Source organism: Erinaceus europaeus, chromosome 11 (assembly GCF_950295315.1).
Source record: "Erinaceus europaeus chromosome 11, mEriEur2.1, whole genome shotgun sequence".
NCBI classification, from domain to species: domain Eukaryota; kingdom Metazoa; phylum Chordata; class Mammalia; order Eulipotyphla; family Erinaceidae; genus Erinaceus; species Erinaceus europaeus.
The window spans coordinates 80,715,818-80,728,838 of record NC_080172.1 but is presented as its reverse complement, the minus strand read 5'-3'; the positions used below and the strand labels follow the sequence as shown (position 1 = coordinate 80,728,838).

At 37.3% G+C, this 13,021-nt stretch overlaps 1 long non-coding RNA gene across 2 annotated transcripts; it reads left to right on the top strand.

Annotated features, from left to right (window-relative positions):
• The first annotated feature begins 256 nt into the window (after window positions 1–256).
• LOC132541423 (uncharacterized) lies at window positions 257–4,019 on the top strand. 2 transcript variants are annotated; one of them, XR_009552617.1, is made up of 3 exons: window positions 257–485; window positions 3,286–3,384; window positions 3,509–4,019. It is a non-coding gene; the product is annotated as an uncharacterized LOC132541423 (long non-coding RNA). The 2 variants fall into 2 exon arrangements; XR_009552618.1 differs by lacking the exon at window positions 257–485 and adding an exon at window positions 1,393–1,478.
• Window positions 4,020–13,021: the final 9,002 nt, after the last annotated feature.

The following is a 13,021-nucleotide window of genomic DNA, read 5'->3' as shown; positions in this document are numbered from 1 at the left end:
ATTAGCATGTTTGGGATCCACTACTGGATGGTTAACAGCAGCTTTGGTAACTGTACGCCGACCATACCCAATTATGCTCTGCTAAAAATGAACTCTTTGCACACCAACCCTCTCGGGCTGTCAGTGTTTTCCGTTTTCCTATTTTAACGTTTGTGTATAGTGGCAGGCGACAGATGGTGTAGATCAGATCGATTTGATTGCATTAGATGATTTTTCCCCCTTCCCCACTCCTTTCTGGAAGCTCGCATCAGCTGAAGGCTATCGCCTGGGACTCCTTGGAAGCGTGAGCAAGCCGCCACCACGCGAAGGCACTGGGGCACAGCCAGCGCGAGGCACCGAGGTCCCTTCCCAGGGCTTGTTAACACTGTAACCCAGCACTCCGAAGGAAACAGCTCCCACTGCCCAGAGCCTACCTCACTGTTCATCAGATGACTCCCAGGCTTCCACACACAGTTGGAGTTCCGCTTGAAACCTGGATTTAGAGGGTAAGCACTTCAATCAAGATGGATTTGTGACAGTTAGTTTGCTATACTGACAGACAAATCTCAGCAAACGTAAAGGATGTAGAATCTGTGGAAGAGGGAGACTATGTTTACGATAAATGTGTTTCTTTTTGTCTGAGAATGAGAGTATTATTCAGTAAAGATTTGTATAGTGTTTTTCCATTGATTGTAAGAACCGACTACCACCCTCCTCCTGGCTTTTTTTTCCCCCTCTCCTTGGTGTTTCCCCCTTTCTACTTGAGAGAGAAGGAAAGGAGAGGGAGGGAGGCATGGGGGTGCGAGGGAGAGAGGTGGGGGGAAGAAGCATTTCTGCTTTAGCTTAATTGGCTTATTTCCTCTAACCGATTGCTTTGTCGCCTTTCTTTATGTATATTTGATTGCAAATTACCAAGCATTTGACTGGGATGGGTGTTGGAGCTTGGGGGACAGGATTAAGAAAGTAGTGGGGACTAACAAGCAGTCGCGGTGGCCTTGAGAGATCAAAAGGTGCTGAAAGCCCCCTGCCCGCAAAATACACCTCTAGTTATTGGAGCGGGAGAGAAATGTAGATTCTAATAAACATGGCTTGCAGGAGTCTATGAACAAAGGTACTTAATGCGGATCTAAGCCTTAGTTGGTACTGCTCTGGTAGCAGTATCTAAATATTCAAAAGCAAAGTGTAAGTTGATCAACAACACCCTGATGGTATTAAGCTTTTTGCCATTTCTGGTTTTGTGTGGAGAGTGGAGAAGGGGGGTGGGGGGGAGGGTGGATGGGTGGGGGAATCCGACAGCTTAAGGAGGTTTGAATTGAATATGCACCCAGTGGCAGTGGTCTCGTAGGAAATGGTGTTCTCATAAGTCAGGCTACCCCGCTGAAGCACCAGAGAGCTTTGGTTAGTGTTCAGAGCGTCAGTTTTTGCTGCGAGTGCTGCTGTCAACCGGGGCTGAGCTGTCCACGGGTCCAGGTGCTGAAGCTGGTGGAGCATTTGGATAGGTAGGAAAAGGGCTGGCATTGGCTACTTGGTAGAGAACAAGCACATCAGCTGTGTTGTTCCAGTTCCTTAAAGCGTGTGAGTCTGTGGGTCAGTGTGTGTGTGTGTGTATATATGTGCGTGTTGCTGTGTGTGTGAGTGCTTGCTTGGTTTCAATTGTGAAAAAGCAAAACTAAAAGGATATTACTCCAAAAGCTTTGAAAAGCTATGTGGATATTCTCTACGTGTGGTTCTGATATACTGTGTGCATTGTGTGTGTATGGTGTGTGTACTTGTGCTTTGCTAATCCTTTTAAATTTGAAATTAACATTCCATGTAATAAATCAGAATTCATCTATATAATGTGCTTCTTGTTTCCCTTCTAATGTTGGTTGAGATTTAAAAGGAAGAGTTCAGTAGCAAATGTACACTTTGCTCATAGACTATTGCATTACTTTCCCTAAGGGCTTTTGTTTCTAGGAGTTCAAGCTGAAGAGAACCTGTCAGCTTTCTATGTATGTTTATTTGTGTGTGTGTGTGTGTGTGTGTGTGTGTAGAGCACCACCAGAGAAAAAACTCCAAAATATAGCTATGTTGGATAGCGGGGAAAAAATATTGCTTATTAGTTGGTGTAATTGGAATCTATCTTTTTGTGAAAAGTGTAAAGTGTCTTTTGAAAATACTATAAAATTGGCCAGTAATTGGGCAATACTATCTTTCTTTTGAGCTACTTTAGGCACTAAGCATGATCTGTTAAGCAACTGTTTCATAAAATCTAGAATTCATGTTGGTTTTTTCTATGGTTTTCTATTTGTAAGTAATGTGCCAGTAAATTGATAGTGTGTCTTAAAAACTGATATATATTTTTTAAATAAGGAGATCAAGCACACCCTAAGTGCCATAAATTACAACCAGGTCAGTTGGAGATGAGTTGTGGTAGTGGGAGAGATTCTGTTATATAATTACTCCTTGATGAAGAGCTATTTGCACTTACATAATTTGAAGAATCATAATGTCTACTGCCATGCTTCCATATCCCCTGCCTATTCCACTCACATGGACATACTTCTATATATCTGAAAGTAAAAGGAAGGGAAACCAAATTGAGAACTTTCGAATGGAGCTACAGCATGTCTTGGGTAGTGACATTGCACTTGTCCATTTTATTTAGTGAACAATAAACCCCTATTATCAGAATATTCACTTCAGGGTGTAAGACAAAGCTTTTCCAGTAAGAGCCATGTTGATCATCAAAGAAAAAGAAATTCTCTCTTTGAAAGGCAAATTACAGTCACTTTGCAAATGAGTTTTCACTGTTTTTTTTTTCTTTAAATAATTTTTTTAAGATAGACGTCAAAGATATTTCTGAGGTGCTCACAACTACACAGCAATACATTTATACTGTACATTTAAAAGGTGGCCAATAGCACTACAAGTGTGGTACTACAAAATGAAGGCTAAACCATTTTTTTTTTAATTCTACCAGCTTGTCAACTTTCCATTATCCCCAACTTTAGGAAAATGTACTTAATTACTTTTGTGCTTTGAAGCTTTTTTTTTCTTAAAAAAAAAAAATCATTGTGTTTATAACTCTAAGGCCTTCCAAGCAGAGCTGCCTATATTTGTAGATCTATACGTATTTGGTTTCAAGTAGTAAATTGAATGAGTTTATTTTCTGTGATCTTGGACTTGAAAAAATGCATTTCCAAACATACTGCTGAAAATTTCACCCATGCATGACCCTATCTTTACTTGAACCTCACTTCTTAAAACCATCTAGGCAAACACATTTGTAATATTCGTGTGCTTAACTATGCATGTCTCTTACAGGGCTCTCTAGCTGCCATGACACTCAATCAAAGTACCTAGAGTGGGCTGGTCGAGACCAGAGGGTGTATGAAGCAGAGGAAGTGCAGAGGAAGGCACCAGGTAAACTAAAGGTTATTTGTCACACCCACCCTATCCCAAATTGCCTTGCAAAATCATCTTCCTCACTGGGAAGGGAGCACTCTTTTTCCGTGTTAAGTGCTTGGTTTTGTTATTTGTCTTTCAGAATTGGAGTTAGAGCATCCATTTGGATCTGAGCAGGAAGCAGCCTAGCACAGCTTCGGATCCTTCTTTAGGGAAATCGAGTTATGGATTTATGGTCCCGGTCAAGCTCAGCCCAGCCCCAAGCAGGGGCGGGCTCAGCAGCAAGAGTTCTGGTGGCGGCGGCGGCGGCAGCAGCAGCAGCAGCAGCGGCAGCAGCGGCAGCAGCGGCAGCAGCGGCGGAGCGGCAGCTTGGTCCTCTGACTCTCTTCGGTGACGGGTATTCTTGGGTGGATAATACGGATTACGTTGTTATTGCTTAAGAATACGCGTAGTCGAGGAGAGTACCAGCGGCAGGCGGGCAGCAGCAGCCGCCCCTCCCAACCCACCAACTGGCCTCTAAACGTTGCCAAGGTAGCACTTTTTTTTTTTTTTAATCTTTTCATTTCCTTGATGTTTTCGCTTTGGTCGCATGTCGAGTGATTCCAAGACATCCCACCAGAGAGGTTTCAATCGCCTCACCTCGGGTGACCCGACCTGTGGGATGGGTGCAGCGGGTGGGAGTAGTGGGGGGGGGGAGTGGGGGCAAGGCGGAGGGGAGGGGCCGAGAAATAAAAAGGGGCCTGGGGGCAAGGGGGTCTGTTCTGCACAACCTGCGGCGAGTTTTGTTGTCCCGCGGCAGCAGGTCTTCTATTCCCCAGTGGGGTGCGGCTGCTGGGAGGGGCGCGCACCGGGCAAGTATCTAAAGTTGAGGCTCGCAGAAAGGCCTGGAGCAGTGTGGCAGCGTCGCAAGTGAGGAGCTGAAGCTGAGCGGAGGGCCGTGGGGGGCTGCCTCCGCGCAAAGGGCGTGTCCGAGGGCGAAGCTGCGGAAGCTCGTGACTGCGCGCATCCCAGCCGGGCGCTGCCAGGGCCCCACCCCGGCCGAGCTCCCCCGCAGCGCGGCGCGCGGTGGCCCCTGGGGAGGGGCCTGGGCTGCGGGGAAGGGGAGGTGGGTCCTCGCGGAAGTTCCAGATTGCAGGTGGAGCAGGTCTCTCAGGAACCCCTATTTTCTTTTCGGATTCTCCGCGAAGGGGTGGAGAAACAGAACGGAAAGCGGATTGGTTGCGGTGTGTCACCCGAACTGGAACCTTTCAGAAAGTGGTTGGGACAGGCAGTAACTCCTCCAGTTTCTTTGGGACGTCTCTTCGGCTATGTCTTCCCCGCCTCTGCCTTTAGGACGATTCTCAAACACCAGCAAACCCCAGGCATGGACCCCTTCTCGGGTCTGCTGCGAAGGGACTAGGGGATGGGCAAACCTTTCCCTCGGCCTCCTAGTTTTTGCTTGTTTCAAATATTAGTGGACAACTAAAATGAGGATTCGTCCCCTCCTAGTGAAGAGCAAACAGCCACCCACAGTCCCCCTCAAGTACAACCCCAGCACTCCTGAAGACTGTCCTAAGAGAGAAGAATTGAAATGTCTAAAATGGAGCTGGAAAAGATGACCCACCTTGGAAGATGAGGTCCAGGCTTTGAGGGCTACTTCTTTTCCTCTCCCAAGACTCAGTGCCCACCCGGTGGTCCAACTTCTACGGTGGATGGAGAAATTACGAAGGACAAGACCATACCAAATTCACAAAAGATTCTACTAGGAACTCGGCAAGAAAGTCATGGGGCATCAAGACCAGGCTCCCTTCTTTCGTGTATTTATGGATTGTGCACCGGCTGCTAAGACTCAATTCCTAAATCAGTGCTGCAGGTGGGAAAAGAAGAACGCTGCAAAGTATTCTCTTAGGTGCTCCAAGACCAACTCTAAGCTGAACCACACTCCAGACATCTTTTGCTCTTTAGAAGACTCCTATTTCCGGGCCCGATTTGCATATACCTCACAGAGCTATTGCCCAAAAAGCTGCTTTGAGAACTGGGGAAGCTGAGAGCGAGGTGCCTCAAAAGAGGCAGGAACACTCTCAGTTTTTCCTTTCTAGAGTTTAGCCTTTTTCTCCCAGTGGTTTGGGTTCTTAGTGAGAAGTACACTCCACCACTCCTCTCCCTGTTTCCATTTCTCCGTGTCCAATCCCACAGTCTCAAGGTATCTATACTTAATAGCATTTGCGCTCAGGGAATGTTGTTTGCAAGCTGTAGCTCCCGGAGCGAGTCCAATTTAAGAATGAGTTGGGGGGAGGGGAGGGAGCCACAGATGCTTTTTGTACTCCACATCCTATCACTAACAAGAGAACATGTAACTAGAGTTCTTTCCTTCACTGAGCCATGAATTACCCTCTCTCTAGGGATCCACCAGTTGATGATTAAGGACTTTTAAATATTGTACTTGCTATGTATTTGACAAAATGCAATGTGTCTACTGGTAGTATTGTTGGGAAATTAAGAAAGAAGGAGGAAGCTACATAATCTAGTAGCAAGGTGATCACTGGGAAGTTAACTTTTGTTGCCTAAGTGTATAAGATTTGAAAGATAGGAAATGGTTGGGGGCCTAGAGAGCTTATGAGAAAATCAAACACTGGAGTTTTTTTCAAAGAATAAACAAGAACTTTAAAAAATCCATTTCACTCAGTTTCTTTAGTTTATGTTACAATCGTTTCATAAATGAATGATAGTAATTTTAGAGTAGAATAATTGTAAACGAGGGTGATGAAATCTGAGAAAAACTCCTACTACTCTTATGATCAACCAAAAGTATTTTGATTTTCCTGGGGCAGGTGATTTAAAAACTTGGTCCTTTGCTTTCTTTTCTTTGTAGAATTATTTTCTTATTAAAGTTTCCATTAGGTGTCACTCTGACTGAGCTGGTTTATATTTAAATTTGAAAAGAAAAGGAGAGTGGGTTTACTAGACTGGGTCTTTGGGGGTATGAAAGAGGGGAAAAAACACTGTTGAATTTAAATTGCTGTAGTTGAATGTTATTTCTGTAGAACAGATTTTTCTCTCCCTCAGAAAATAAAACTTCGAATTACAAATTACATCACTACTACACAATTATCACATTTGCTCTCTTAGAACCCATAGAAAGATTAAAGAAGTGCAAAGTGACTGCATTTTCCATGTTAGATTCAAGTGATAATAAGCAATTATATAGTCATATTCTTAAAAATATGTCCACATTTTAGAAGGACCCTTTGTATCTTTCAAATGTATCCTTTTCCTAAAATATGTTTTACTTTACAAAGTTTATAGAACTGCTATCTGAGAAAAGCATACAAATATAATTTAGACTGTTTATTTAACAGCAATATTAGGGCACATTGAAGGGAGAAAAAGAGAGCTTACATTGTATTTTTATATATTTTTTCACAGTAGTGGAGCTTACAAAAAATACTCTTTACTAATGCAATTTATGAGTTATAGATGGAAGATTTTAGTCTTCCCATTAGAATTTATATGATGTTTGTGACTTGTGAGATGAATACCATTATATTAATTAGTAAGTACAAGAAACATCATACTGGTTGATGGTTTACTATGGAGTTTCAGGTAAGAAATTTGCAGTAATTACATTTTTATGAATAATTTACTATTTAATTCTTTGTAAATCATGTTCTAATATTTTTATTTGCAAAGAATTGCCAAAAATGGTGGAGTTCAGAGTTAAAGATATATTGAGGATTATGAACACACCTGTGAATATTAGAACTATATATACACATATATTGATCTAGTGACTCATCAAGTATACCTCTTAATAAATTATCTTGTCCTGGATTGCTCCCCAGGTCTGCTGTTAAGCCTACAATAGTATGGTTCTCGATGTTAAAGTACTACTAGTCTAGAACCAATACATAACGGTCAGTGAATGTACAGACAAAGGAGAGCAATGATAAAGTAGCATTTTGATAGGTGAAATTGCCATAAACCATATTATTTTTTTCACTTTATACTAGTAATGGTAACTTCAATACAAAAATATACATATTTTGCATAGATAAAGGTTATGGGTATATTGAGGGAATATTTTGTGCTTTTATTTAGGGTTGAGATGAAAAACTATGAATATAAAAAAGTTTATCATAATTCTTCATTAACTTTTCAATACTGTACAGTTTCATGTGTCATGATCTTACAGAAATGACAGTGATGATCTTCCAATGTTAGGAAGTAATGTAATATACATATTAAACTACTATTTCAAAGTGAGTCTTCTTTAGTGATATGTATTTTCATTAAGAAGAAAAACATTAATGACATTTGACTATTTTAAAACTTTTTCAGTATTGGGTTTAGATATTATATTTATTTACTGGTAGCTATACACCTTAAACATCAATGCTAAATACATTTTAAGCAATTATGTAGTGCAACTTATGTTTTGAGGGTTTTCTCAGGCACTTACACTTTAATTTATAATTCTTGAATTTAAATCTACTAAATATTTTACAAGAATGTATATGATAAGCACTTTAATTGAGAAAGCATAAATAGTATGAAATGTTTTTTCTTGGAAATATTTTTAATATCTGGTGATTAGCTAAGTGTATTGAGTGCAGTTTAATAATAGAATCAATGTGCTACTAATGTTTATATGTATTGTCCATATGACAAATATATGGCTCACTAAATCTTTTGGGTTCCTAGTTGTTTTGTGTTTTAATTAGTAAGAACAACTAAGTAAAACACTCTAGTCTTCAAAATCAATAAAAAGTATTCTCTGTGTAACTTGATAACAATTAATTTACTGTTTTTGTGGAAATATGTTTTGAGATTCAGTAATAATATACATCTGAGAAGTTATACACCTACCTTATAAAAATTGGAAATATATTTTTTAAAATCTAGGAACAAACTAAAATATTCTAAATAAGATTTACTAAATTGTTTTATTAGCTTCAGATTGATAGAGTCTCAATTAAATTTTAAATTAAAAATCACTTGTACTGTGGTTAGTTTACCAGTACTGTGTCTCTGGAAAATATATATCGAAAATCATAACATACTTTTTAAAAATAATTGACAAATATTATTTGATAATATGACAAATATATTACGATAGTATCACAATTGCGTAATTTCAAAGTAGTATCTATTTTTAAAACTTCAATAAAATGTATATCCTTAAAGACAATATTCCAAGAAATTCTTTTTGTAAGAATGGTATAATCAGATATTGATATTTCCTGCAATTTCTTTTCTAATTTATATTCAATACATTAGTGAAGATTAAGTGATTGGATCTGTTTTTACATTCCTGAACAAATGTGGTTAATTGTACAAATTGGTTGGAGCAAGTCCTGAAATGAACTAGAGTTATCTATTTAAGATAGCTTACATAAATCCACCTATTCATTGAATTTTGGATTCCACAAAGAATGAATGAATGTACATAAACACTGCAAAATAACTTACAAACACTCGAGTATTTTATGCATAACCATGGCTATACATATTTACAGAATGGCTACTTTATATGTCTAGTTTTATGTACAATTTGCTTTCATAGCTATTATTTCAAACAGGATCTGACAAATGTTTACAAATAGGAAGCAATTAAGAGAATTTGAGGTGATAACATGGAGAAACCTTAAATCTCATTCTTTTTTCTTCAATAATATGATTCTTAGGGGAAGAAACTATGAATTAGAGTGTAAAATGCTTTGGAATATAAGTGAAAAAATCTGACTTTGACTACCAGACTCTGCTGTCAACTATGAAAATAGACCAGTCAGAATTTGCTTAGCCTTCAGTTGTCTCATTCACCATCAGGAGGACTGGATTTGAATTCTGTCAAGGCCCTCCATATCTGCTTAAGATTTCAATTCAGGTTTTTTTTTAATAGCCTAGTTTTCACTTTATAGAGCAATGATGTGCAAATAGATAAAGAAGCACTTTTTTGAAAGAACAGATATTTCAAAAACAACATATTGTGTCATAGTTTTCTATAAAAATTGATCTTCAATATTTCCCACTAACTTTTTGATCCTTTAATTTTTATTTGAAATATTTGTAGAAAAATCCCAAAAGAATAAGAATAACTTACAGACTCACCTTAATATGCTACTGTGGCAATGCATATAGGGTGTGTGTGTGTGTGTGTGTGTGTGTGTGTGTGTGTGTATTTCTACATGTGCAGTAAGCCAGGAACTCCTCAAACCAGAACACTCCCTTTTCCAACCTTGTAAAACTAAATTACAAGTAACTCTTTTCAAAGATAATGCATGTGATTACAGTGAGTAAAGACTAAACACTGGTCACCTTAAAAACATTAATTTCAGTACACTTGCTTATGTAACTAAATTTAATCACTATTTTCACAGAAGTAGGAAATTACAATCTTTTATATTTTGTTAAAAACAAATGGACTAGTATGTATTTTTTGAATAGTACAATCTTTTAAAATACTTTTGTGAGGGTCTAGCAAATGATAGGGTCTCAAAATGATATTTTTGTCATTACTGGGCACCACTGCAAGCCAGTTTCTTCAGATAGAAGACATCACAACATCAAAGCTTGTCCAAGTACAGTGTGGGCCAGCTTAAATCTGGGTAAGGTACATGGCAAAGCAGATCCCCTCCTAAGTGAGTTATCCTGCCAGACCTAGAAAGACTTACCAATTTAGTGAAAGCAGCATCTTTCTAGGATATATGGCAACAAATGATTTTATACTTTCCTCACATGGTTAATATCCTTTTAAAAAGTATTATTATATAAAAAAGTTATTGGATTGCATTTCTTTATGTTTTATTCAGTAGTAATGTCAATTTTCATTCTGATTTGTCTACTAAGATTGCACTTAATTCATTTTTTCTGATTCTAGACATAAAATTAATTGAAAAATCTATAACAGCAATTTTGTAAGCTAATGCCTTTTTTTTTTTTAACAACAAGGTAACTGTTTAATCAGGATTCACTTCAATCCATGTGAATTTTTGCAGTAGGGATTGCTATTTATTTTAATATATGAATCTTTATACAAATTCATACACTATTTAAACAATGATCTATGGAAATACATGTTCTGCAATATAATAGTTTTTATGATAGATTTTTCAAAGCTATGGGTCTAATCAATAATTTACTCTTATTAACAAAACAAATTATAAGGAAGCAAATTATAAGGAAACTTATTTTGTGGTTTTACTTAAAAGCTGTGACACTCTGAGATGGTGCAGTTATAGAAAATATAAATTGATCTTTCAACCACATTCACAAAAAACACAGCCATTATCTAGAAATTAAAATATCATGATTTGGCAGCTATTGTTTTATTCAGATAGCTTGCAGAATGTTTTATTTACTGATTAGTGATGGCCATGATAATCTATGTCCATTTATAACTTTGAGAATAAGTTCAACACAATTTTATAAAATTTTCAATACAAATTATTTAGATGCACAGTGGCAGCATATGAAATTTAGAAGACATTTACTAATAATTTTATGAATATATTTCATATTTTTTGTTATGGAACATGGCTGTCCAAAATAACTTAAAAGTAAAACTTTAAGCAAGGAATGTAATTAGAATGTTTCAAAAAAAAAAAAAAAAAGAAAGAGAGAGAGAGAGAAAGAAAATATCACTCTGAAAGCACATTTCTGGAAAATTTCCTTTGGAAAAGATACACACACACACACACACACACACACACACCCCTTAAATCTTATGCTTTAGAAGTAAAGAAACCTAGGTGCTATGAGTTAGCTCACCTGGTAGAGAAATATTTTACAGTATTTGGATTTTTCAGTCTCCATATGGGAATGCCATACAAAGGGGAAGCTTCATTAACAGTGGAGTGATGAAGTAGTGTCTCTCCTTTACTTTGTCTCTTTTTCCCTCCTTGTATTTTACCCTCTCTCTGGGAAAAAAAAAAAAAGAAAAGAAACAGCAGGGGTAGAGGGTGAATGTGGGGTGGATTACATCAGGAGAAGTGGAAGTGCACAGACTGGAAGCCATAAACAAAAAAATTAACTAGGGGAATTTAACACTGTCTTAGCAATATTTCCCAATATAAAATACACTTGTATCAAGTTCAGTTTATCCTTTTCACTGCAACCAGATCAGATTTTAGAGAGATGAACAACTTTTTTTAATTAACCATAGTAAAGATACAGGTGGATTGACATATTTGTTCTTATCTGACTTGACCTTTGCTAGCAAAGACATGCATTTCTACTTGATTTATTTTCTTCCTTTGATAAATTATTTTCCAACATAATATGTACATAGTACATATGTTATATGTGTCACATATATATATATATATATACCCATTGTAAATGTTTATATTACTTACTTGTTTTGATGACTTTTTATCTCAGATTCAATTATTTAGCAGTATGTCCCAGTTTCCATGGTTTATACATGAAATCCTCACAATATAAATTCCAGGTAACTTTCCCATGGAAAATGAGATGATATTTGGAATCTGTTTTCTAAGTCCTCTTTGGGTGTTTTCTTTCTTTCTTTCTTTCTTTCTTTCTTTCTTTCTTTCTTTTTTTTTTAACAATTTTAAATAGGACTGTTTTGTGAGAGAGATTAGAGCACTGCTTAGCTCTGGAATACTAGGTGTTTCCTACATATCACATCAATATTGAAGCTTTACTTACAATTTATACTTCTTTGTGTCTGACAATAATTTCTCCCTACCTTTCTTGCTTTTGTACTTTCAAACTAAGGTATCACGCTTAAGATATGTCACCACTTCCAGCTCACTTTCATTCTTGTAGAGAGAAAAGGAGTATGGGGAAAGCACCACAGCACAAGAGCTTCCTCTTGTGTCATGACAACTCCTATGTAGTACCTGGGCTAAGACCTGGGCATGCAAGATACATGCCCTAGCTGGTGAGTGAACTCCCCAGCCCTAGCAATTATTCTTATATTATTTTTACAATTCAGTGATTCATCTAATTTGATTAGGTTGGATGTTACATATACTAATGAGAATGTGCCATGACATTCCAAAGGTCTATTGTGTGCTTGTATTTACATTTTTCTCAAAATCTAGGAGAACTTCATAAGCCAGATAAGTTTATTTGATTTTTAACCCAAGTAAAATATTCAAATGAAACAACATTTTAATTTACATTAAGCTGACTAAATTTAGTATGTTTTCAAATGAAAATGTTGGCTCAAAAAATGGAGAGGTAAATATTTGTCATCTAGTGAATTTAGTAGAAAGTTTAAGATATAGTAAGATCAGTCAATAGCACACATTCACACCAATGAACAGAATCAAAATTACATGGTAGTATATAAATTTAAATTTCATTGAGTCTTTTATTGCAAGTTTAAAGTATTTAAATCTATTTTGGAAAATAAATACATTGTTTCATGGATTAGAGATGAGTCAAAATAAAATTCTTAATTTTACTGAATCCTTCCACTACTACGCTGTTAATGAAAATCACACAGTGGTCAGCCACTGACACAGCTAGGTTACATATAATGATAACCACTTTGGCTGCTGTGAGTGATTTCTCATTGTGTGCTCACCCAACTCAACAATCAAAAAAAAAAGCTTCTTTATACTTGAAAGATTACAGTTCTCAAATCAGACTCTATCACAGCACAGGAAACTCACTGGAAAGACTTTATCATTGTTTTAAAATTCACCAA